At 48.3% G+C, this 27,144-nt stretch overlaps 1 protein-coding gene across 12 annotated transcripts in view; it reads left to right on the top strand.

Moving 5' to 3' along the window:
• The window catches only part of YEATS2 (YEATS domain containing 2), a 799,337-nt gene that overhangs the window by 670,653 nt on the left and 101,540 nt on the right, over positions 1-27,144 (top strand). The window lies entirely within an intron of this gene.

Raw genomic sequence — 27,144 nt, 5'->3', positions numbered from 1 at the left:
AATTTTAGGATTGCAGTCTGTTTCAAACCAAAGAAAGACTCAGCAGTTTAAAGAAAACACTTATGGGATAAGCACAGAGGAGGTCCATATTCAAAGCATTTAGCTGGCTAACTCAGAAGTTACATTTAAAGGCAGATGTGTGAAATAAGGTACACCTGTTCAAACTTAAATCATTCAATAAAGAAGTTACAATTTTCAAGTTAGACAATTTTAATATAATACAGTCCCCCAACCCAGCCGTGTTTCGCTGGTGGGGCTGCATCAGGAGGGACCCACGAACAATGTCTGAAAATAAAACATAAATAGTCGCAACAAAGAGCAAGTAAGCAACAATGGCTAAATCATGGTAGAAAGATTGACATCTAAATAATATACAGTAAAAATTAATAGAAGCAAGATCAATACATTTAACATGGAAAAGAGATATGAATGTAGTTTTATATGGTACTAAGCAGAGTAACAATGGAATTAGTTAAGGGTTGAAGGAGTTACACAGAATGGAGATCCATAGACAGTTGTCTGACTCTATTACAGGCCTCTAGTAAGTGATTCTACCCCTACACTTGCCTCTACTATTTTTCCTCTTGTACAGACAGCCTTGGAAAACAACTTCCTCATCCCTCGTGAAGCATCCTTCCTCACAGAAAAACATCCCGTGATCCCTCCTTGTTACATTCTTCCCAAAGTTCACAAATCTTTAGTTAACCCACCTTGCCGCCCTATTGTGGCTGGCATCAATTCAGTTTGGAACCCTTATCAAAATTTGTCGATCTCTTTCTACATCCATTTGTTTCTCAGAACCCCTTATACTTACGTGACACCAGTCATTTTATTTCTACATTGGAATCAGTACCTTCCCTGTACGTACCTGGATCAGTCCAGACAGTGGGTTATATCCCCCGACCAGCAGATGGAGTCAGAACAGAGTTTGAGAGCGTCAGCATATAGAGTAGTGCACCCTCTGCTGGAGCTCAGTATTCTTCTGACTCCAGCAGATGTGAGCAGGGGGATCCACTAGCTCCCCCAGATTGACAGGGTTTCTTCATTTTTGGTTATTTCTTTCTTTTTCTCCACAGTATTTCGCTGTCTTACGTTTCTCTTCATTTTGGATCCTTAAAATTAAAAAAAAAAAAAAGACTTTTCAATTTTTGAGGAGGCATGTGTCTGTGGCTCTGCCTTCTCTATTCTGTACTCCTTTCCTCTTCCGTTGGGGTAAGTGGAAGTTTTTTTAGTTTCTTTCTCCACAGGTTTGCTTCTTTTTGGTGGTGCCCCGTGGATGCTGGTGGTTCCGGCCGCTCCACGCGTCGTTTGTGGGTCCCGCGGTTCGCAAGCTCCGCCCGCGGGTGTGTGCTCAACTGAAACGGGGGTTTTCCTCCGCAGTTCCTGGACCCCTTCGGCGGGTTGTTAGGGCCATTCCATGCCCCCCCCCGCGGCACTAGCTCGTTTTTGGCCCCCCCGAGGCTTTTTTCCCGGTGCTGACATGCCGCAGTCCTCGAGGTGTGAGGCCTGCGGCGAACCGGGGAATCATTTTCTGAGGGAGGGGCTTTGTGAGCGGTGCTTCCCCGACGGGGAAGACACTCTGCAGTCCTCCGCTGCGATTTCGGACCTGCCTCCTCCTCAGCCCGGGCGGCGCGGGCCGGCCACGACGCTGCCTTTGGCGGGAACGGCGGCCATTTTAGGGGGACAGCGTGAGACGGACTCGCTCCCAGATGCAACAGGATTGGTTGCACTGGCTTTCAACAGGGTCTGCCCCTGGCGGGGGGTTTGCCCGACCGGGGTTCCCAGGACGGTCCCCCCCCCCCAGGGATTCCAATCAGCTCCCCGTTTTTCTCACCTGATTTTATTCTGGCAATGCACATGGCTTATTTGCAGGGTATGGGAGCGCAGGCGCTGAATCCCCTGGGGGCCCCTCCCCCCAAGGTTCCTAAACTTGCTGTTGGTCTCACCGCCTCGCCCGTTACACCTGGATCCCTGCCGGGTCCCTCTCCCGTGCCACCCCGGCGTACCACGGGGGCGGCTTCGCCGGTGAGAGACGACTCCCCGGAACCCTCGGAGGCGCATCCAGATGGACATACGGAGGGGGACGACCCTCGAGCCCTACGGATTTTTCAAAAAGAAGAGCTGGATGAACTCATCCACCATATTATTCAGGAGCTGGACCTCGACCCACCTCCAGATCCGCCGATCCCTGTGGCTCCTGCCGTCGCCACCTCTTCTGCAAAGGGGATCCAGTACTTGCCGCCCTCCGTCCTAGGGCAAGGGTTTTCCCTATCCATGAGTCCTTCCTACAGCTTCTCACCAGGGAGTGGGACACTCCCGAGGCGTCCTTGAAGGTCACACGCGCCATGGAAAAGCTATACCCGCTCCCTGAGGATTTTTTGGATCTTATCAAGGTGCCCAAGGTGGATTCAGCGGTGTCGGCAGTGACCAAGAGGACGACCATCCCGGTCACGGGTGGAACGGCCCTGCGGGATACGCAGGACCGTAAAATAGAAACCTTCCTCAAAAGGGTCTTCGAAGTCTCCGCCCTAGGTATGCGGGCCGTGATGTGCAGTTCGCTCGCGCAAAGGGCCAGCTTACTCTGGGTACAGCAGCTTCTCACCTCTCAGGAGTTGCCCCGCGAAGAGGCCGCCCAGGCGGACCATCTGGAATCTGCCATAGCATACGGGGCGGACGCCTTGTATGATCTCTTTCGCATAATAGCGCGGTCCATGGTTTCGGTTGTAGCAGCCCGACGGCTCTTGTGGCTTCGCAACTGGGCGGCGGATGCTTCCTCCAAATCGAGCCTTGGCTCCCTCCCCTTTAGGGGGAAGTTTTTATTTGGAGAGGACCTGGATCAGATCATCAAGTCACTGGGGGAAAATTCGGTGCATCGGCTGCCGGAGGATAGACAGCGTTCCTTCAGGTCATTTTCTTCCGGTAGAACCAGGGCCAGGGCACAGCGACGTTATAGGTCTTACCGGCAGTCCGGTTCCCGGACACAGCCGACAAGATCCCAGCCATGGTCTCGTTCCTTTCGTGGGCGGAGGCCCGCAAGAGAGGGTCCAGGGCAGGGAAATCCGCCCACAAAGTCCTCCCAATGATGCCAAAGGAGCCCACTTCTCACCTCCCCGGATCAGAGGCCGCCTCATGGACTTCTACGAGGAGTGGGCAGTTATCTCCACGGACCAGTGGGTGCTGGACACCATAAGAGACGGTTACGCCTTGAGGTTTGTCCGCCCCCCGAGGGACCAGTTCATCTTCTCCCCCTGCAGTTCGGATCTCAAGAGGATAGCGGTTCAACAAACACTAGACCGACTGCAGGACATAGGGGCCATCGTTCCCGTCCCCTTCGACGAGGTGGGCTTGGGCCACTATTCCATTTACTTCATCGTTCCCAAAAAGGACGGTTCCTTTCAGCCCATCCTGGACTTGAAGGAGGTAAACAAGGCCCTCAGGGTCAGCCGGTTCCGCATGGAGACTCTTCGATCAGTGATTGCCGCAGTGCACAAGGCAGAATTCCTCGCTTCACTGGATCTCTCGGAAGCATACTTGCACATTCCCATCCTGCCGGCTCACCGGCGGTATCTTCGCTTCAAGATTCTCGGTCAACACTTTCAGTTCAAGGCGCTTCCCTTCGGTTTGGCGACCGCACCTCGGACCTTCACAAAGATCATGGTGGTGGCGGCGGCCCTCCGCAATGAGGGTATCCTAGTACATCCGTACCTAGACGACTGGCTGATTCGAGCGAAGTCCTTCTCACATGGTCAGACCTCAGTGGCCAGAGTAGTACAATTCCTACGCTCTCTGGGCTGGGTGGTGAACCTTCCAAAGAGTTCCCTTGTGCCCTCGCAACACCTGGATTTCTTAGGAGCAAGCTTCGATACCCGGCGGGATATGGTGTTCCTGCGCCAGGACAAGGCGCAAGCCCTGAGGGAGCACGTGTCTCGGTTTTCGGCTTTGGAAGAACCAACCGCCTGGAATTATCTGCAGCTCCTGGGAGTAATGGCCTCCACCATTGACATGGTACCCTGGGCGTTTGCACACCTGCGTCCACTGCAGGCGTCCCTGCTATCCCGTTGGAAACCAGTCTCCCAGGAGTATCAGGTGATCCTGCCGCTTCGACCATTAGCCAGGGAAAGCCTGGATTGGTGGCTTGTCCCCTCGCATCTGGCTCGGGGAGTCTCGCTCGAGGTTCCCAATTGGGTGGTGGTGACCACCGATGCCAGCCTCGCGGGATGGGGCGCTGTCTGCGAAAGAAGCGCCACGCAGGGGACTTGGACGCCAGAGGAGGCAAAGTGGCCGATCAATCGCCTGGAAACGAGAGCCGTGCGTTTCGCTCTCCAGCGTTTTTGTCCCCTGGTGCGACACAGAGAGGTGAGGATCCTCTCGGACAACGCCACCACCGTGGCCTACATCAATCGTCAAGGGGGGACAAGAAGCAAGCATGTCTCCCTCGAGTCAACTCCCCTGATGGAGTGGGCGGAGAGCAATCTCGTCCGGATAGCAGCCTCTCACATCGCCGGGGTGGACAACGTTCAGGCGGACTTCCTGAGTCGTCAACAGCTAGACCCCGGCGAGTGGGCTCTCTCCGACGAGACAATGCATCTCATCGTCCATCGTTGGGGGACTCCACGCCTCGATCTAATGGCGACCTTTCTCAACGCCAAGGCTCTTCGCTTCTTCAGCCGCAGAAGAGAGCGCGGCGCGGAGGGGGTGGATGCCCTCGCCCATCCGTGGCCGTCGGATCAACTGCTCTATGTGTTTCCTCCTTGGCCTCTGATCGGCAAGGTTCTCCGCAGGTTGGAACATCATCGAGGGACTGTAATTCTCGTCGCCCCAGAATGGCCCCGTCGGCCATGGTTCGCAGATCTACTTCAGATGACTGTGGACGGCCCACTTCGCCTGTCCCATCTTCCTCATCTTCTGCGTCAGGGGCCAGTATTTTTCGAGCAGGCAGAACTCTTCTGTCTTGCGGCCTGGCTTTTGAACGGCGCCGTCTCCGCCACAGAGGCTACCCGGAGACAGTGATCTCAACGATGCTTCATTCCCGCAAGCCTTCGACCTCCATCGCTTACGTTCGAGTTTGGAAGGTCTTCGAAGCCTGGTGCTCCGACCGCGGGGTCCAAACCATGGAGGCGACTGTCCCGCTGATCCTTCATTTCCTACAGGATGGTCCGGATAAGGGTCTCGCCTATAATTCGCTCCGGGTTCAGGTGGCGGCCTTGAATGTCTTGGTACAGAAGGACTGCTCTCTACTCCTTCAGCCGGATATCGCACGTTTTCTGAAGGATGCCAAACACCTACGGCCACCGGTCAGGGATCCTTTCCCTTCTTGGAGCCTCAACTTGGTGCTGCGAACGCTGTCGGGCCCTCCTTTTGAAACCCTGAGGGGGTCCTCCCTCAAGGACCTGACCCTCAAGACGGTTTTCCTGGTAGCCATCTCTTCTGCTCGCCGGATCTCAGAGCTCCAAGCCTTGTCCTGCCAGGATTCTTATCTGCGTTTCTCCGACTCCGGGGTTTCCCTTCGTACGGTGCCATCCTTCCTACCAAAGCTGGTCTCGGCCTTCCACGTCAATCAAACGGTGGAGCTTCCAGCGTTCGCTCCAGAGGAACCCCGGTCTCTCCGGCTCCTGGACGTCAAGCGTGTGCTGCTCCGTTACCTGGAGGTTACCAATGACTTCCGGGTATCCGATCATTTGTTTGTCCTCTGGTCAGGACCGAGGAGAGGTTCTCAGGCATCCAAGACGACTATTGCGCGCTGGATAAAGGACGCCATCTCATCGGCTTACATTGCGGCGGGGCGGGTGCCGCCTCGCAGCGTGTCGGCTCAGTCCACGCGATCCCAAGCGGCGTCCTGGGCGGAATCTCGCTCCTTTTCCTCCCAGGAAATCTGCTGTGCGGCGACGTGGAAGTCGTTGCACACTTTTTCCAGACATTACAGACTACACCTGGCGCCTCAGTACATGGGTTCTTTTGGCGATCAAGTTCTCCGAGCAAGTCTGTCAGGACCCCACCCGGTTTAGGGAAGCTTGGGTACATCCCACTGTCTGGACTGATCCAGGTACGTACAGAGAAAAGAAAATTATTCCTTACCTGCTAATTTTCGTTCCTGTAGTACCATGGATCAGTCCAGACGCCCGCCACTAGGGGTTTCATTAGGTCCTGCTCGGATTCTTCCAGGTAACTTTCATTCTGTTTGTCTCTGATTATTGTTACTGTTCACAGCTCCTCACAAGTTGACTGTTGGTGGTCCCGTTGACCGTTTGTTTACTTATATCTTTCTCTGTTCCTTTTTGGGGACGGATCTGGATCCAAAATGTTGTGTTTTGCTTTTGGGCTTTGCTATGCGTAATACTGAGCTCCAGCAGAGGGTGCACTACTCTATATGCTGACGCTCTCAAACTCTGTTCTGACTCCATCTGCTGGTCGGGGGATATAACCCACTGTCTGGACTGATCCATGGTACTACAGGAACGAAAATTAGCAGGTAAGGAATAATTTTCTTATTTCCTTCTCAACCTTTTTTCTTGGTTATTTTAGATGTGGTATCCCTATACTCCAGAAGCTATCACCGTGGTTGAACACATTTTAAATCAGAGGGAAGTCCCTTGTCTGGTTCCCACATCTTTTCTGGTGTCTCTTACACATTTGGCCCTTACATGGAACTATTTCATTTTCCTTGACAAATATCAGCAAATCAAAGAGTCCACCTTTATCTATCAGTCCTCCTTCAGACTTTTTTTCCTTTTTGGCTGCACTACATTAACAACATCTTTTTGCTTTGGCTGGGAACTGACATACAGTTTTTAACATTCTACAACTGGTTAATCAATTGCAATCCTCCTTTACAATTTGATTATCACATTCGGTCCTCTCAGATTCCTTTTCTGGATACCCTAGTCATAGTATCAGATCAGACCATACATTGACCATAATACACACCTCCATTACTCTAGTCATCATTCACATCCCTGGTGGGCCATTTCTTTAGGCTCCGACGGCTGTGGCTCCAACTGGGAGAGGATTTCATTTCAAAAGCCACAACTATGATTGCCAGATTTAAGGCCAGGGGCTATCCCTTTAAGGTTATTAAACACGCCTATAAACGCGCTTTGTACATAAATAGAGATTTGTTGTGCCTAAGACAGCCGAACCTTCGGACACTTTAATCTGTGTCCTTTCCTTCTGCAATCAAGTTGCTATGGTGTTTCCCACCATTCATAAACACTGGTCTGTCCTTTGTCCTCATTCAATATTTCGCTCTCCTCCCCGATTCACCTTCCGCAGGGGCTCTAATCTACATGACCGCCTGGTCTCTTCTAAGCTTCGAACCCCCATTCTGCCTTCTTTATAATTACCTGGTCATTTCCCTTGCCAACATTACTCTGTCCTCTCTTTCTGTCCCTTTCCACCTTCACGAATCCTTTTACAGCTAAGAAATATTATCTGAAACACCATTCTGATTGTTCTTCTACTGGAACAATCTACGTGATTCTATGCCCTTGTTCTTCTATCTATGTTGTTAAAACCCTAAGAGCCTTGTGCATTGCTCTTGCCTTTGCACGGGCCAGTTGGGGTCACCCCTTACCTCTCACTGGCAGGAATTCTCACATCCAGTGCAAGATCTCAGATTTTTTGCTTTGAAAGTCTGTAAGCCTTTGAGCAGGGGTAATGACATCTCCACTTTTCTGCCGACCCGGGAAAGGCCTAGCCATGCCGGGAGGAGTGGAGCCCCGGGCTAAATTTGCTTGTCCTGCCGAGGAGGGACCTTCCCCACCCGGCAGGCAAGCAGTGCAGAGGCCCTGCCGCGAAAAACATGAAGAGGGCAGCCCACAAGAAAGGCAGGCTGCCAGCCAGGACATAGCTAAGCCGCGGCTGAAGAAAAAAAAAAGCTGAAAAAAAAAGCTTGATTGACAGCCTGCACAGCAGGAGAGAGCAGGCGGGAAACCTGCTGCCTTCTGCTTCTCTGGCTGCTGGTTCTAGCCCTACTCTGACCAGAAAAAAATAAAAAAGCTGGTCAACTGCTGCAAATAAGTTAGAGGTAGGTGAGTACCTGCAACTTATTGAAAGTTTGAAACTTTTAAACTCTTTTTTTTTTTTTTTTTTTTTTTTATTGAGCGCAGTAGCGGGTTAAAAACCCTCTCGGCAGCCAGAGGGGGAACGAGGCCCAGAGAGCGTTGGTCCCCACACCTGGAAGCGTCCACGGACTCAGGACTATGCAGGGAACCCCCTCAAAAGGGGCAAAGCCCCCCTGAGCGGGGCAAGAGCTGGGAGACAGATGTCTCCCACACAAAAACAGGAAAAGCACTAAAAGAAGGCAAAATTTCCTTCATAGATTTTTTTCCTTTGTTTCTAAAACAAGCGGGAATCAAAGAACTACTTGCTTGAGCCGAAAAAGAAAGAAGAGGCTGATTAGCCTATAGCAGAGAACCGAAGGGGAGATGCTGCACCTGCTGGAGACAGACGAATACTGAAGGGGGTAGAGGATAGGCTCTGTCCTGATATAGGGCATCCTTCAAGTTTTACTCTGTCTCCACCTGCTGGAAAGGAGGCTCAACCCACTGTCTGGACTGATCCGTGGTACTACAGGAACGAAAAGTAACAGGTAAGAACTAATTTTCCTTTTCTCCGCCGTGATCAGCGGTGGATTTGTGAACTGAAATCTCTGTCCCCCACTGGTCTGAATAAAGACATAAGAATGGCACCGTTTCTTTTGATATTTCACTCTCCACTTGTCATTCGTACCTAGGACCTCCCATCCAGCTCACCTGACCGGCTACCCCTGGTCACATGACATTGGCCAACATTTTTTGGCAACTTTTCCTCTTATAAACATTCTCTACAAACCTCTACACTGTCAGACTGTAAAAGCTTGCCGCTGCGCAAGTTCCGGCACCACTACAGTACATTTTTTTCTGTTTTGATTCCTCCCTGTTCTTTTGTTTGACAGTTTATGCTTCAAAAAAAATTATTTTTTTTTAATATTTCATAAAGAGTGTAACTTGTACCTGCCCAAAAAGGCTAATCCTTGGAGCTTCACTATAGAAGAGGCATCCCTTATGTACTTTTACATTATATCTCCCTGCTCCTCTCCAGCTCCCCTAATTGTTGGTTTACTTTCTCTCCAGTCACTCCTCCCTGCCACACAGGATTTACGGTACTTTGAACGGGTCCACTCGTTTACATTTCATTTCTTGTAGACAAACAGGTGAGTTTTACCTTTTTTGCGTAAACCTTCGCTGTATACTCATGCCATCCCGGGCTTTCTCTACTTCCTCGCTGCGTCGACAAACACCCTGCCATTTCTTAATTCGTTTTGTTTGTCATAAGGCAATCTTCTGTCATTCCTCGAGCCTCTGTTTTAAATAGTTCCTTTTAAATAGTTTTTTGTTTCCTTCTTAATGAACTTAAGTGTGGTAATAGTTTAAACAACTCTCTTTCCAGCCGGTTTTCCTTGCACTGATCGCTGCAATTCTAAAGTATCCTATGGCTCAGAAAAAGATATAAAACATTTTTTTGGAATAAATTTCCTCCTACATTACTCTTTCCCCCCCCCCCCCCACCCCCGCTTTAATCTCTTTCACTATTTCCTGTCAGCCGGTCTTCCTGCTGCGGTACGTACCGTGCTGACCAGCCCCCGGTGGTTTGCCACCTCTGAACCTTCCTTTTAGCTCACTTCAGGGGTATGTTTAACACTTTCAGTTTTTTATGTCCTGGTTCGACTGTAACAATTATTTACATTTTTTTTCATCTCTCCTTCCTCTCTCCCCCCTCCCCCCCCTTTGCCCGACACGCTCATTTTTACCCTCAGAAATTAGTGCCTGCCGCAGGAGGCACTAGGTGCACACAGTTTCCCTTAGCACTTCCCTTTTACTGCAGCGGACGATTTTAAATATTAAATGGGGTTCCCTGGTGAGGTTGATCGGCACGCATTAGGAGAGCGGGCGTTTATTTTCCCCCGCGCTGTTATTGCATCGGCTTGTATGTTCTCACAGGACAAGCAGGATGGTAGTCCTCACATATGGGTGACATCACAGGATGGAGCCCAGTCACGGAACACTTTTGTCAAAGTTTCTGGAACTTTTACTACCATCTACTGGGCATGCCCTGCATGGCACTAACCCTACAGCCAGCAGGGGTCCCCCTTCAGTCTTCTTTTTTCCACGCAGCAATAGCCACGTGGTTAAGGAGCTCTGCAGAGATTCCTGACAGGAATATTCCTCACGGAATTTCTGAAAACTTTCTTACCCCACAGGGGTCCTTCCTTCAACTTTTTCAAGCCGCGGTACTCTGGTAAGTTTTTTACCCGTTTTCGGTCGATTCCTGTCGAGTTGGCCCTCGTGGCCTACTGGCCGTCGACCATACCGTGGCTCAAATTTTTCAAGGCCATGGCGTCTGAGTTCCGTCGGTGCCCAGACTGTAACCGCACCATGTCCATAACAGACCCCCATAAGGTCTGTGTAATGTGTCTCTGTTGTGAGCATGATGTCCTGACATGCACCAAATGTGCCCTAATGATACCAAAAGGTCGCAAGGCCAGAATGGAGAAGATGGAACTTCTCTTCCGTGCTCAAACCCCATCGCCGTCTATTGCATCGATGTCGTCCGAACCGGCACCGTCCACTTCGCGCCAGCCGTCCGGCATCGACGACTTCTCGGCCTTCAACTTCCTCTACTCCCCCTCAGGACCGAGGGGATCGTAGAGAGCGACATCGACATCGGAAGTCTCGGACCATAGAGGAGCGAAATCATCGACCTCGCCATCATCCGAGCCGCCGTCGAAGAAACCCCGTCCACAAAAGGCACCGACCTTTTCTGCGACCGGGTCACCGAGGCAACCCTCACCTGGACGGGTATTGGGAGCCGCGACTCTGCCTTTAACGGTGGTCCCTCCGGCTATGCCTCTGCCTCCTTCTCCCCTTCCGGAGCCGGGGCTGATTGCTCCAGGCCTCCGTGAAGAACTGGACTGGATGGTTCAGGAGGCCATCGACAAGGCGATGCAATGACTCCAAGTTCCACCGGTGCCGATCGCGGAACCGACCACCAACCCGATTCCGGCAGCATTGGCCCCACTGCTCTCGAGGATGGAAGTGCTTATTGCCGCTTTTCCACCGATGGATCCCGGGTCACCGATGGCTCCGGTGCCCTCTCCTCTTACTTTGTCATCGGGAGGAGAAACACCATTCAGCATCCCTCCATCGGGATTCTTGCCGATGCGTCCGACGCCACTGATCCATCCATCGATGCCTTCGATGCCTGCACCGGTGCCTTCGATGCCTTCATCGGTGCCTCCAGTTCCTCCTTCGATTTCTTCAGAGCCTAGACCTGGACCTTCAGGAATTCCACCGCTCCTTCCCCTTTTGGTTCCTAGAGGGGCAGGTGCTGATCCCGATGATACCTGGACTGATGATTCTTCACCAGACACCGATGACTTGCCTTCACCACCTTCTACTGAAAGCAGGAAGTGTTCTCCAGAGGACTTTTCCTTCATAAATTTTGTGAAGGAGATGTCTGAATTGGTTCCCTTGCAAGAACAGACCAAACAAGATGACAGGCATCAAATGATGGAGCTGTTGCAATTCCTGGATGCTCCCAAGGAAATAACCTCCACCCCTATTCACCAGGTTCTTCTGGATCTCCTCAAAAAGAACTGGGAACACACTGGCTCTATTGCTCCAGTCAACAGGAAGGCTGACACCACTTATTTAGTACAGTCAGCCCCAGGTTTTCAAAAACCTCAGTTGGATCACCAATCTGTGGTTGTAGAATCGGCCCAAAAGAGGGCAAGGATATCGAAACCCCACTCTTCCTTTCCCCCAGGCAAGGAGCAGAAATTTCTAGATGCTATTGGTCACCATGTCTTCCAGGGCTCAATGCTCATCTCCCGAATTGCTTCTTATCAGCTCTATATGACCCAATACAACAGGGTCTTATTTAAGCAGATACAAGACTTGAGACTCCCTGCCTCAACAGTTCCAAGATCAACTTCAAACCCTAGTGAACAAGGGCTTTGAGGCAGGCAAGCATGAGATAAGATCATCTTACAATATCTTTGACACTGCTACCCAGGGTATCTGCAGCTGCTATTTCGGCAAGAAGATGTGCTTGGCTCAAGTCTTCGGACCTTCGCCCTAAAGTACAGGACAGATTATCCGACCTGCCCTGTGTAGGAGACTATCTGTTTGGCAAGCATATTCAACGGACGGCAGCGGAACTCAAGGACCATCATGAAGACCCTGAGACAGCTCTCTCTGATACCTTCTGAGTATTCCTCAAAACAGCCTCTCCGAAAGGACACTAAGAAGTCATTCTTCCATCCGAAGAAATCCTACCCACCACCGTCTAGAACTCGTTCTACGAGACCTTTCCAAAAAACCCAGTCTCGTCAACTACGAAAACAAAAGCCTCAAGCAGCTCCTCAGCCGTGCCCTGCTTCCGGTTTTTGACTCCTGCATAGGGAGCAGCAGCCAGCTTCCACTGCCACCGATACCAGTGGGAGGTCGATTGAGTGCCACCTGTTGTTGAAATGGCACAATCACCTCAGACCAGTGGGTCCTTGCGATAATCGCTCAAGGTTATCATCTGAACTTTCTCTCCATTCCACCAGACTCCCCACCTCTACCGATGTGGAGAACATCCGACCACTCCATTCTCCTGGAACGGGAGGTCTCCCTCCTCCTCCTCCTCCTCCAGGCCAAAGCAATAGAACCAGTACCCCACTCTCAGCACGGCCTAGGGTTCTAATCCCGGTACTTTCTAATCCCCAAAAAATCGGGAGGCGTTCGTCCAATTCTGGACTTACGTGCCCTCAACAAGTACCTCCATCGAGAAAAGTTCAAAATGGTAACCTTGGGTTCTCTTCTTACTCTTCTGCAAAGAGGAGACTGGCTCTGCTCAGTAGACCTCCAGGACGCATACACACATATTGCGATAACTCCATCTCATTGCAGATACCTGAGATTTCTGGTAGGCCCCAAGCACTATCAATACCGAGTGCTTCCATTCGGCCTCGCGTCTGCACCACGAGTCTTCACAAAATGCCTCGTAGTAGTAGTAGCCTTCCTCAGGACTCAAGGTGTTCACGTCTACCCCTATCTAGACGATTGGTTGATCAGGGCTCCCACTCAGCAAACTGCTCTGTCGTCCCTACATCTTACCTTACACACTCTGATTTCGCTAGGATTTCTCGTCAATTATGACAAATCCTACTTAGTCCCATCTCAAACTATATCATTCATAGGAGCAGACGTGGACACCTTGCAAGCAAAAGCTTTTCTGGCTCGACAGCGAGCTCCCACTCTCGTCTCTCTCGCACACCAGCTACAGTCGCAGCACCGCATGACTGCACGCCACTTCATCCTACTGGGACACTTGGCGTCCTCAGTTCAGGTTACCCCAATGGCCCGCTTGGCCATGAGTCATGCAGTGGACTCTGAGTCCATTGTGACCTTAATCTATTCAGCCCCTGTCTACCATTGTCCATGTCACCGACTCACTCCGTCAGTCTCTAGCTTGGTGGAAAAATCACATCAATCTACGCCAAGGCTTGCCCTTCCAGGCTCCAGACCCTCAAATAATTCTCACCACCAATGCTTCCAACCTCGGCTGGGGAGCCCATGTGGCCAATCTGCAGACACAAGGATCTTGGTCTCCAGAGGAAGCCAAACACCAAATAAATTTCCTGGAATTCCGAGCAATCAGATATGCTCTCAGGGTATTTCAGGATAGTCTATCCAATCAAGTCATCCTGATTCAGACGGACAACCGGGTGGCCATGTGGTACATCAACAAACAGGGAGGAATGGGCTCCTACCTTCTGTGTCAGGAAGCTGCACAGATATGGGCGGAGACCCTCTCCCACTCGATGTACTTCAGGGCCACCTACTTGCCGGGAGTGGACAATGTGTTGGCAGACAAGCTGAGTCTCACCTTTCAGCCACACGAGTGGTCTCTCAACCCATCAGTGGCAAATTCGATCTTCCAACAATGGGGTTACCCTCATATAGATCTCTTTGCGACATTTCAAAACCGCAAAGTAGAGAACCTTTGCTCTCTCACTCGCAGCCAACACTCTCAGCCAAGAGATGCGTTCTCCCTCTCATGGGCAACCGGTCTCCTATATGCATTCCCTCCACTTCCATGTCTCTCGAAGACTCTCGTGAAGCTAAGTCAGGACAAGGAAACCATGATCCTCACTGGCCACGCCAAATGTGGTTTCCAATACTTCAGGACCTCTCCATTCGCAGGCACATTCCCTTGGGAAAGGACCCGCGTCTAATCACTCAAAATGACGGGTGCATACGCCACCCCAATCTTCAAGCCTTGTCCCTGACGGCCTGGATGTTGAAAGGTTAATTCTTCAGCCTCTTAACCTTTCGGAACCAGTTTCCCGTGTCCTGATTGCTTCACGGAAGCCTTCCATGAGAAAATCCTACCTTTACAAATGGAACAGTTTTAAGTCATGATGCTCTTCTCAATCCCTTGACCCCCTTTACCTGTCCTACCACGAAGTTTCTGGACTATCTCTGGCACTTGTCAGAATCAGGTTTAAAAACTTCCTCCATGAGAATGCATGTCAGTGCGGTAGCTGCCTTCCATAAAGGTATTGGGGACATTCCTATTTCAGTACAGCCCCTTGTAACACGTTTTCTGAAGGGCTTGCTTCACTTCAAGCCTCCACTACGTCCCCCAGCCCCTTCTTGGGACCTCAACCTGGTTTTGGGTCGGCTCATGAAACCACCATGCGAGCCTCTCCATTCCTGTGATCTTCGCTATCTCACATGTAAAGTGATGTTCCTTTTGGCAATCACTTCTGCTCGCAGAGTTAGTGAGTTACAGGCTCTAGTTGTATAAGAACATAAGAACATAAGAAAATGCCATACTGGGTCAGACCAAGGGTCCATCAAGCCCAGCATCCTGTTTCCAACAGTGGCCAATCCAGGCCATAAGAACCTGGCAAGTACCCAAAAACTAAGTCTATTCCATGTAACCATTGCTAATGGCAGTGGCTATTCTCTAAGTGAACTTAATAGCAGGTAATGGACTTCTCCTCCAAGAACTTATCCAATCCTTTTTTAAACACAGCTATACTAACTGCACGAACCACATTCTCTGGCAACAAATTCCAGAGTTTAATTGTGCGTTGAGTAAAAAAGAACTTTCTCCGATTAGTTTTAAATGTGCCCCATGCTAACTTCATGGAGTGTCCCCTAGTCTTTCTACTATCCGAAAGAGTAAATAACCGATTCACATCTACCCGTTCTAGACCTCTCATGATTTTAAACACCTCTATCATATCCCCCCTCAGTCGTCTCTTCTCCAAGCTGAAAAGTCCTAACCTCTTTAGTCTTTCCTCATAGGGGAGTTGTTCCATTCCCCTTATCATTTTGGTAGCCCTTCTCTGTACCTTCTCCATCGCAATTATATCTTTTTTGAGATGCGGCGACCAGAATTGTCACAGTATTCAAGGTGCGGTCTCACCATGGAGCGATACAGAGGCATTATGACATTTTCCGTTTTATTCATCATTCCTTTTCTAATAATTCCCAACATTCTGTTTGCTTTTTTGACTGCCGCAGCACACTGAACCGACGATTTCAATGTGTTATCCACTATGACACCTAGATCTCTTTCTTGGGTTGTAGCACCTAATATGGAACCCAACATCGTGTAATTATAGCATGGGTTATTTTTCCCTATATGCATCACCTTGCACTTATCCACATTAAATTTCATCTGCCATTTGGATGCCTATCCTCCTTACACTAAACTTCTGCAGGACCGTGCAGTACTCCGCACTCACCCTAAGTTCTTACCTAAGGAAGAATCAGAGTTTCATCTCAATCAATCCATTATACTACCTACCTTTTTTCCCAGGCCCCATTCTAATCCAGGAGAGCAGGCTGTGCATACCCTTGACTGTAAACGGGCTCTAGCGTTCTACCTAGACCATAAGCTGCCCACAGGAAAAGCACTCAATTGTTTGTCTCTTTCCATTCCAACAAATTAGGGCAGCCTGCGGGTAAGCAGACTCTCTCCTCCTGGTTAGCGGACTGCATATCCTTTTGCTATCAGCAAGCGGGCATTCCACTTCAAGACTGTGTTAAAGCACACTCTGTGAGGGCCATGGAGACTTCAGTAGCACACCTACACTCGGTGCCGCTTCCTGACATTTGCAGGGCTGCCACCTGGAGTTCTCTCCATACCTTTACAGCCCATTATTGCTTAGACAAGGCCGGAAGCGAAGATTCCATCTTCGGCCAGTCTGTCTTGCGCAACCTATTTACAACTTGACGTACCAACACCCTTCCGCCTGCCCGTCAGGGTTCAGGATGCCCTCTGCCAAATTCCACCCCAGTCCTAGTGCCTTTGCACAACTGGGTACATTTGGTGCATACTCGGACATCCTCAGCTTGGTACTCACCCATATGTGAGGGCTACCATCCTGCTTGTCCTGTGAGAAAGCAAATGTTGCTTACCTGTAACAGGTGTTCTCACAGGACAGCAGGATGTTAGTCCTCACGAAACCCGCCCGCCACCCTGCGGTGTTGGGTTCGTTACGTTTCTTATTTTATTTTTCAGCACTTCCTGTAGCTTTTAAACAAGACTGAAGGGGGACCCCTGCTGGCTGCAGGGTTAGTGCCATGCTGGGTATGCCCAGTAGGTGCCAGTCAAAGTTCTAGAAACTTTGACAAAAGTGTTCCGTGATTAGGCTCCATCCTGTGATGTCACCCATATGTGAGGACTAACATCCTGCTGTCCTGTGAGAACACCTGTTACAGGTAAGCAACATTTGCTTTTCTAGGAAATACGGTAGGATCTAAGTGAATCAGTACCTTTCTAAGGACTTTTCTTTTCATGCTGCAGAGGACATAGGAAAATACTGGAATTTGGTATAAAAGAAATTAGGATAATTTGAAACATAGAAATGTGACTGCAGAAAAAGGCCATGCAGCCTACCAAGTCTGCCCATCCAATGTGAATAATGTACATTTAAGTGCTGGAAGTAAATTCATATCAAGAGATGCTATTGAAAAACAGTATTTTAAAAGTCTGCAACTGGAAGTGGGCGTGTGTAGGAAAAAGCCAGTCCGGGAACAGATTCCATATGTTTACAAATACCTGCCAAAATAACAAAAATCATTCCCTGTACGTACCCGGATCAGTCCAGACTCCTGGGTTTGGCCCCCCCTTTAGCAGATGGAGACAGAGTACTTACCACAGTGATGGCTAACCTATGACACGCGTGTCAGAGGTGACACGCCGAGATTTTTTACTGACACGGGCAGCGTTTCATGGACTATCGGGAATTTTTTTTTTTAATCGGCTGCGCAGAGCCTTTTTTTTTTTTTATCGGCTGCGCTGACCCTTTAAAACTAGTTTTTTAGTATCCCCCCACCCTCCGGACCCCTCCACCCAATGCCCCCCGGGCGCAGCGACAGGCAGATAGGCAGGGCCGCGGCCCGAAGAAAATGATCACGTTTAAATGCGCTGATGCTCCTCTTCCTTCCTGCTTGTGCGGCCCCGGAAGTAAACGTTGCCGGAGCCACATGGGCTGGAAGGAGGTGAAGCATCGGCGTGTGCAGAAGAGGAGCAGCGCTTGTGTTTACGGGCAGCGGCGAATCCCAAGTCGCAGCGGCCCAAGAAGAGGAAGAGGCCTGGTAGCAGGGCTGCCGCAGAGCCCATCCTGCGACGACCCGCGAAGAGGAGGCCCAGAGGTGAGAGAGAGGCTGAGGGTCTGTAGAGGGTGTGTGTGTGTGTGCGTGTATGAGATGAGTTGAGAGATTGTGTGTGAGTGAGGACCTGAATGTTTGCAGAGACGGCATGTGCTTGAGCAAGACAGCATGTGGGATTGAGAGCCTGTGCTTGAGCAAGACAGCATGTGGGAGTGAGAGAGAGCCTGTGTGTGTGAGAGTCAGACAGCATGTGACAGTGAGAGCCTGTGTGTGTGTGAGAGAGAGAAATGCATGTGAGAATGAGAACCTGTGTGTTTGAGGGAAGAAGATGGAGAGAAAAGAAACAGAAAAAAGACAATATAAAAGGAATTTAGTGTGTGCATGTGAATGAATGGGACTCTGCATGGGGGTGTCTGTGTGAATGCATGGGTGCCTGCGTGAGAATGAATTGGTGCCTGCCTGGAGGATGGAGCGGGAGTGGTGTGAAAATGAATGGGAGCCTGCCTGGGGTTCAGTGTGTGTGTGTGTGGGAGCCAGTGAGTGTGAGAGCATGAGTGTGTATGAGAAAATCCAGGGGAGTAAGAGTTTGGGGGGGGGGGTGGAGGGGGGGAGAGAGTGTTTTAATTGAAGATTTAGCCAATGAAATTCAGCAACAAAAAAGTCACTAAGCAGGTAAGGTAAAGAATTATTTGTTTTTGCTTTATTAATAAATACAGAACATATATTAAAATTATAACTTTTTGTTATTAATATTAGAGCTACAAATATCACAAAATTATGGATTTTTCTAGAAGTGATACACCACCCGAGTTATGCTCGTTTTTTTAATGAATTTTGACACACTGAGCGCAAAAGGTTGGCCATCACTGAGTTACCATAACAACGCTCCGCCTATAAATAGAATGGTGCCACCTACAGTCCGGCAGTATTCCTCTGTCTCCAGCAGATGGTGGGGGTGCCAAACCTACAGTCTGGTCTGTGTGGTAGTTTGTTTTGGGAGTTAGTCAGAGTTAGGTGTTTTTTTTTGGTCCCTTTTCTTATTTCTTAGTCAATTTGGCTTAAAAAAAAAAAAAAACCTTAATCATAGCAGTGTTGTCTTCAGCCTCCCAGGGGGTTGTGAGGTCCTGAGAGGGCCATCCCCCACTGGTCATGAGGCAGCTGCATAAGAGGGTCGAGGACTCTTTCTTTCTTGGGCAGCTTTGGGTGCGACACTGGGGAGCCCGGTTCACGCCACCCTACAGGAATCAGCACCTTGGACAAACTGCCGGGCAAGTTTCTAAAAAAAAAAAAGTTTCTTTTCATTCGGCCGGCAGTATCGCGGCGGCTCTCTCCTTCCTGGAGCCGGGGGTGAGTTATCTTTGAAATTTTTTCTTGTCACTGTAAATTTCTGTTTCAATGCTGCGATCTTTTTCATGCCACGCCTGCAGCTCGGCCTGCACACGCCTTTCACGGGAGGGCCTCTGCACCACTTGTTTGCCGGGGGGGGGGGGGGTCCTCCAGGGCCGTTAATGCTGTCAAAATAGTGGAAACTAAATCTACCTGAGTGACTGCGGGCTCAGATACTGCAGGTCAAGCTGGTGCTGACCCGTTCCCGCTCAGCACAGAAACGAATGCCATTTTACAGTCTTTCAGAGCTGCCACTTGTGCTGCGATGGGGGAGGAGATTTTACCGCCTCCTTCTCCTCAGCAGAGGTTCCCAGGTGAAAGGGACCTTTTGCATCATGATTTGCCAGCAATGGAGGATAGCCCCGAGGGGGTTTCTGACTCCTCCTCTTCCTCTTTCTTGTCGGACTTTGTTTTACTGCTCCATAAAGCTTATAAAGCAAAAAAATCAGGGAAGCAGCAATCTGGCTTAAAATTAATCTCTCTGGGGTCCAAGCCTATTTCCAAGAAACGCTCTAGGTCTCAGGGGGCTGCTGACCCATCGAGACCTAAGTGCCATCTCCGAACAGGGGTCCCTCAGACTGACTCAGATACCCCTGATCAAGTTACTGATCCTAGAGACCCAGACCCTCAGTCCCAGCCCCCGCAGGGGGTAGATGGGGATGTTGATGGGCATCAGCAAGGCTCAGCAAGGGGTTCGCATGTCACGGAAGGTGACGACCCAAAGATGGTCCGTCTCTTTAGGAGGGAGGAGTTGGGACCTCTTATTCCTACCATTCTCGCTGAGCTGGGCATTGAGGGTCCACCCGAGGAGTCCAAACTGGGAACGATGGATCCAGTTTTACTGGGTCTGAGAGGCCCTGCTACCTCCTTCCCTTTCCATTTCTCGGCTATGGACTTGCTGTTCCAGGAGTGGGATACCCCGGACCTCGGATTGAAGGTGAGTAAAGCCATGGATAAGCTATATCCTCTGCCGGAGGATGCTTTAGAGCTGCTTCGAGTGCCCAAGGTGGATGCGGTTGTATCCGTGGTCACCAAGAAGACCATGATCCCAGTCACAGGGGCCACAGCGCTCAAAGACCTCCAAGACAGGACGTTGGAATTGCAGCTTAAAAAGATTTTTGAGGTATCCGCACTGGGAGTGCAGGCGGCCATGTGCAGTAATTTTGGCTTGAGAGTAGGCCAATGCGGATTTCTCGGATGAGGAGGCTGCTCAAGCAGGCTGTCTAGAAGCTTCAATGGCTTACAGTGCTGATGCACTTCACGACCTATTGAGGACGTCGGCGAGATCTATGGTATCTGCGGTCTCAACTCGGAGACTCCTGTGGTTAAGAAACTGGTCGGTGGACGTGTCCTCCAAGGCACAGCTGGGTTCTTTACTTTTTTTTTTTTTTAATACTTTATTGGGAATCAGCCACAATACAATACAACTAAACAAAATAACACACAAAACCAGTGACAGTCCCCAGTTTTCCATTTTTCCTTCCTGAAACTTGTGAACCCTAACCCTCCCTCCCCATCCCCTCCCCATAGAGAACCTCAGAAAAATTCAAGCACTAATCGAGTGGTACCTCCAGCAAGAAACAGCATCATATAGCATATATCCTAGCTCATATAGCAGGTAGAGTGGGGACACGGTGCACATAAATGAACAGAAAAGCATATAAACAATTAGATAAATAAACAATTAGATAAACAAATAAAGAATCAGATATTCAGCTACTCAGACATTGAAACTTATGATACCTTTATGGAGCAATTGGTTCAGGAACCGACGAGAGAGGGAGCAATTTTAGATCTAATTCTTAGTGGAGCACAGGACTTGGTGAGAGAGGTAACTGTGGTGGGGCCGCTTGGCAATAGTGATCATAATATGATCAAATTTGAATTAATGACTGGAAGAGGAACAGTATGCAAATCCACGGCTCTCGTGCTAAACTTTCAAAAGGGAAACTTTGATAAAATGAGAAAAAACTGAAAGGAGCAGCTAAAAAAAAAATACCATTCTAGAAGCACAGTCCAGATGTATTCCACACATTAAGAAAGGTGGAAAGAAGGCAAAACGATTACTGGCATGGTTAAAAGGGGAGGTGAACGAAGCTATTTTATCCAATAGATCTTCATTCAAAAATTGGAAGAAGGATCCAACAGAAGAAAATAGGATAATGCATAAATGTTGACAAGTTAAATGTAAGACATTGATAAGACAAGCAAAGAGAGAATTTGAAAAGAAGTTTGCCATAGAGGCAAAAACTCACAGTAAAAACTTTTTTAAATATACCCGAAGCAGAAAGCCTGTGAGGGAGTCAGTTGGACCGTTAGATGATCGAGGGGTTAAAGGGGCACTTAGCGAAGATAAGGCCATCGTGGAAAGATTAAATGATTTCTTTGCTTCGGTGTTTACTGAAGAGGATGTTGGGGAGGTACCTGTACTGGAGAAGGTTTTCATGGGTAATGATTCAGATGGACTGAATGAAATCACGGTGAACCTAGATGTGGTAGACCTGATTGACAAACTGAAGAGTAGTAAATCACCTGGACCGGATGGTATACACCCGAGTTCTGAAGGAACTAAAAAATGAAATTTCAGACCTATTAGTAAAAATTTGTAACCTATCATTAAAATCATCCATTGTACCTGAAGACCTGGAGGATAGCAAATGTAACCCCAATATTTAAAAAGGGCTCCAGGGGCGATCTGGGAAATTACAGACCAGTTAGCCTGACTTCAGTGCCAGGAAAAATAGTGGAAAGTGTTCTCAACATGAAAAACAAAGACATTGTTCTATTAAACCAAGTCAGCATGGCTTTACCCAAGGCAAGTCTTGCCTCACAAATCTGCTTCACTTTTTTTTGAAGGAGTTAATAAACAAGTCGATAAAGGTGACATGGTAGATGTAGTATCCTTGGATTTTCAGAAGGTGTTTGACAAAGTTCTTCATGAGAGGCTACTAGGAAAAGTAAAAAGTCATGGGATAGGTGGCAATGTCCTTTCGTGGATTGCAAACTTGCTAAAAGACAGGAAACAGAGAGTAGGATTAAATGGACAATTTTCTCAGTGGAAGGGAGTGGGCAGTGGAGTGCCTCAGGGATCTGTTTTGGGACCCTTACTTTGGGACCCTTACTTTGGGACCCTTACTTTTCAATATATTTATAAATGATCTGATAATCAAATTTATAAATGATGAGATAATCAAATTTGCAGATGATACAAAATTGTTCAGAGTAGTTAAATCACAATCAGATTGTGATAAATTGCAGGAAGACCTTGTGAGACTGGAAAATTGGGCATCAAAATGGCAGATTAAATTTAATGTGGATAAGTGCAAGGTGATGCACATAGGGAAAAATAACCCATGCTATAGTTACACAATGTTAGGTTCCTTCATAGGTGCTACAACCCAAGAAAGAGATCTAGGCGTCATAGTGGATAACACATTGAAATCGTCGATTCAGTGTGCTGCGGCAGTCAAAAAAGCAAACAGAATGTTGGGAATTATTAGAAAGGGAATGGTGAATAAAACAGAAAGTGTCATAATGCCTCTGTATCACTCCATGGTGAGACCGCACCTTGAATACGAAGGAGAAGGTACAGAGAAGGGCTACCCTATGAGGAAAGACTAGGAGAGAAGGCCTGCGCGATCGGCGCCCAGACCCGTCGGGGTAAGGCCTTCCTGTTCCCCTTGCCCCCGGCAAGCCCAGCCTCCGATCGCGCTGCCTGCCAGCTGCGCCGCCCATCTGCGCGGCTCTGGGACCCTCCCACCAGCAAATAGCAAACAGCCAATAGCAAACAGAGAGGGATTTTTGAATTGTGAAACTCAACTTAAATTGCCTGATCCGCAGGCGCCACGCGCCGAAGGAGCGCAACAAAGGGGCAGGCCCCTTTGTGCGCCCCTTCATGCAGCCACTGAGATTAGAAGAAAGAAAAAGAAAATGTTTAGAACTCTACTTTCACCTTAATATCACTACCAACCGTCACTCGGACCTCTTTCAACCTCACTCAACCTCCAGCAATCATCACTCGAACCTCTTTCAACCTCACTCAACCTCCAGCAGTCATCACTCGGACCTCTTTCAACCTCACTCAACCTCCAGCAGTCATCACTCGGACCTCTTTCAACCTCACTCAACCTCCAGCAATCATCACTCGGACCTCTTTCAACCTCACTCAACCTCCAGCAATCTTCACTCGGACCTCTTTCAACCTCACTCAACCTCCAGCAATCTTCACTCGGACCTCTTTCAACCTCACTCAACCTCCAGCAATCTTCACTCAGACCTCTTTCAACTTCCAGCACTCTTCACTCGATCCTCATTCAGCCTCATTCAACTGCTAGTACTCATCACCCGGATCTCTCTCAACCACGTTCATTTCCGCCACAAAGATGGTGACTTTTACCAGCCCTCATTTCCAAAACAGACACAAACACCTTATAAACATCCCTCTATTGAAAAATAACAAAAACTTATTTTGTCTCACCTTCCTCCTCATCAATGCTCAATCCTTATCAAAAAAACACAAGTTAATTTCCGACATATTACAAGAAAAAAACCCTGACTTCTTTGCCATAACAGAATCCTGGCTTAAAAACACCAATCAAGTACTTCTGAATCACCTAGTTAACAATGACTATGATACCTTTTCAATCCCCCTCAATTACAAAAGAGGAGGAGGCCTTCTACTTCTTATAAAAAAAAAACACCTCTCAATGAAAATGATCCCACATAACCTCCCAAAACAATATGAAGTAGCTCTTTTCGACTCTCAGTTTCTACAAGTTTGCCTTGTATACTGTCCACCCAAACTGCTAGACAGCAACATCTCTCCACTCCTGGAATTCCTTATTACAAACATCAACATGAAAAAACCATCTATCATCCTTGGCGACTTCAACCTCCATACTGATGCCAACCCCAGTTCACCAAGCTGCGAAACCCTACTAGACATGCTCTCAAGCTTAAATTTCATCCTTCAAGTGAACAACTCCACACATAAAGCAGGTCACACACTTGACCTGATTTTCACCAATTGTTTCTTCAAGGACACTTCCATCTCATATAACCCAGTCCCCTGGTCAGATCACCATCTCTTACTATGCAAGACTCAATTGAATTACAACATCCCATCAAATAATAATAACACACAAAAATTCTTCAAATACCATCCTCCTTTTCAAACTAATCTCCTCCTTCAAGAGCTGGGACATCAACTAGCGAATCTAGATTTATCAAACATAAACAACGCTATCCAATCCTGGTCTCTAATCACTGAAAAAACTGCCAACATCATTAACCCAGAGAAAGTCAAATGACTAAAGAACAAAAAAGAAAATCAAAACCCTTGGTTTAACACCACTCTAAAAAACATGAAAACAGCCCTCAGGAAAATTGAGAAAGAATGGCCAAAAAATAAGCTGCCCACAACACAACAGAAATACCGTACACAACTAGCCGCCTACAAAAAATCAATCCAAAACACAAAACGGGACTACGACGGTAAAAAAATAATAAACTCCACTAACAAATCTAAATCCTTGTTCAACATAGTAAATAACCTCATTACAGATAATTGCAACTCCAACCTTACTGTCACCAAAAAAAACTTAAGACAAGATCTAGCTATCTTCTTTAAGGTCAAAATCTCCAAAATAACAGACTCCCTCAACACTACATCAAGCTTCCAAATTCAAACATCAACAAATAGCAGCTCTCCTTGGCTCGACTTCAGACCTATCTCCATTACGGAAACAGAAAAAATGATAAGAAAAATCAACCCTGCACGTCATGACTTAGACTCCATTCCCACTCGAGTTCTTAAGGAAATTGCTTATCCAATAGCCCCGACAATTGCAGCAATAATCAACAAATCTCTAGAGGAAGGCGAGCTACCTCCCATGTTAAAAATCGCTACAATCACACCTTTATTAAAGAAAAAAAACCTCAACCCAGATGACCTAAACAATTACCGCCCAATTTCTAACCTACCCTTCTTTGCCAAATTGACAGAGAAGACTGTGCTGAAACAACTCAACGATCATCTAGATGACAACAAAATACTTTATCCCACCCAATTTGGTTTTAGGAAAAACCACAGTACCGAAACCCTCTTACTCAACCTTTCCAATACCTTACTAAGAGGATTCGACGACAAAAAAGGATACTTACTGATTCTTCTGGACCTCTCCGCAGCCTTCGACACAGTGGACCACAAAATGCTTATTGCTAGTCTTGAATCCATTGGCCTTGCGGGCAAAACTCTAAGCTGGTTTTCATCTTTCCTTAAAAATAGATATTTCAAAGTCTCCTACAACAACATAGAAACATAGAAATGACGGCAGAAGAAGACCAAATGGCCCATCCAGTCTGCCCAGCAAGCTTCACACACTTTTTCTCTCATACTTATCTGTTTCTCTTAGCTCTTGGTTCTATTTCCTTTCCACCCCCACCATTAATGTAGAAAGCAGTGATGGAGCTGCATCCAAGTGAATATCTAGCTGATAAGTTAGGGGTAGTAGGGGTAGTAACCGCCGCAATAAGCAAGCTATACCCATGCTTATTTGTTTTACTCAGACTATGTTATACAGCCCTTATTGGTTGTTTATCTTCTCCCCTGCCGTTGAAGCAGGGAGCTATGCTGGATATGCTTGAAGTATCAGTTTATTCTTCTCCCATGCTGTTGAAGCAGAGAGCCATGTTGGATATGCATTGAAAGTGAAGTATCAGGCACATTTGGTTTGGGGTAGTAACCGCCGTAACAAGCCAGCTACTCCCCGCTTTGTGAGTGTGAACCCTGTTTTCTTCTCCCCTGCCGTTGAAGCAGGGAGCTATGCTGGATATGCGTGAAGTATCAGTTTTTTCTTCTCCCCTGCCGTTGAAGCAGAGAACTATGCTGTATATGCATAGAAATAGAAGTAACAGGCTTATTTGGTTTGGGGTAGTAACCGCCGTAACAAGCCAGCTACTCCCCCCTTTGTGAGTGCAGATCCTTTATTCCACATTTCCTCTTGCTGTTGAAGCTAGAACGATGTTGGAGTCACAGTAAGCATGTGTACGTTTATTGAATAAGGGTATTGTCTCCAGGCAGTAGCCATCATTCTGGCGAGTCACCCACTCTTCATTGGCGGCCTCTTGACTTTATGGATCCACAGTGTTTATCCCACGCCCCTTTGAAGTCCTTCACAGTTCTGGTCTTCACCACATCCTCCGGAAGGGCATTCCAGGCATCCACCACCCTCTCCGTGAAGAAATACTTCCTAACATTGGTTCTGAATCTTCCTCCCTGGAGCTTCAAATCGTGACCCCTGGTTCTGCTGATTTTTTTCCTACGGAAAAGGTTTGTCGTTGTCTTTGGATCATTAAAACCTTTCAAGTATCTGAAAGTCTGTATCATATCGCCTCTGCTCCTCCTTTCCTCCAGGGTGTACATATTTAGATTCTTCAATCTCTCCTCGTACGTCATCCGATGAAGATTCTCCACCTTCCTGGTCGCCCTTCTCTGTACCGCTTCCATCTTGTCTTTGTCTTTTTGTAGATACGGTCTCCAGAACTGAACACAGTACTCCAGGTGAGGCCTCACCAAGGACCTGTACAAGGGAATAATCACTTCCCTTTTCTTACTCGATATTCCTCTCTCTATGCAGCCCAGCATTCTTCTGGCTTTTGCTATAGCCTTGTCGCATTGTTTCGCAGACTTCATATCATTAGACACTATCACCCCAAGGTCCCTCTCCTGCTCCGTGCACATCAGCCTTTCCCCCCCCATCGAATACAGTTCATTCGGGTTTCCACTCCCCATATGCATGACTTTGCACTTCTTGGCATTGAATCTCAGCTGCCATATCTTCGACCACTCTTCCAGTTTCCTTAGATCCCGTCTCATTCTCTCCACTCCTTCCGGCGTGTCCACTCTGTTGCAGATCTTAGTGTCATCCGCGAAAAGACAAACCTTGCCTTCTATCCCGTCCGCAATGTCGCTCACAAAGATATTGAACAGGACCGGTCCCAACACCGATCCTTGCAGTACACCACTTAAAACCGCTCTCTCTTCAGAGAAGGTTCCATTTACCATCACACAGTGTCTTCTGTCCGTCAACCAATTTGCAAT

Source organism: Rhinatrema bivittatum, chromosome 9 (genome assembly GCF_901001135.1).
Source record: "Rhinatrema bivittatum chromosome 9, aRhiBiv1.1, whole genome shotgun sequence".
Classification (NCBI taxonomy): Eukaryota; Metazoa; Chordata; class Amphibia; order Gymnophiona; family Rhinatrematidae; genus Rhinatrema; species Rhinatrema bivittatum.
The sequence above is the reverse complement of the archived record's forward strand: the minus strand, read 5'-3'. Positions and strand labels throughout refer to the sequence as shown.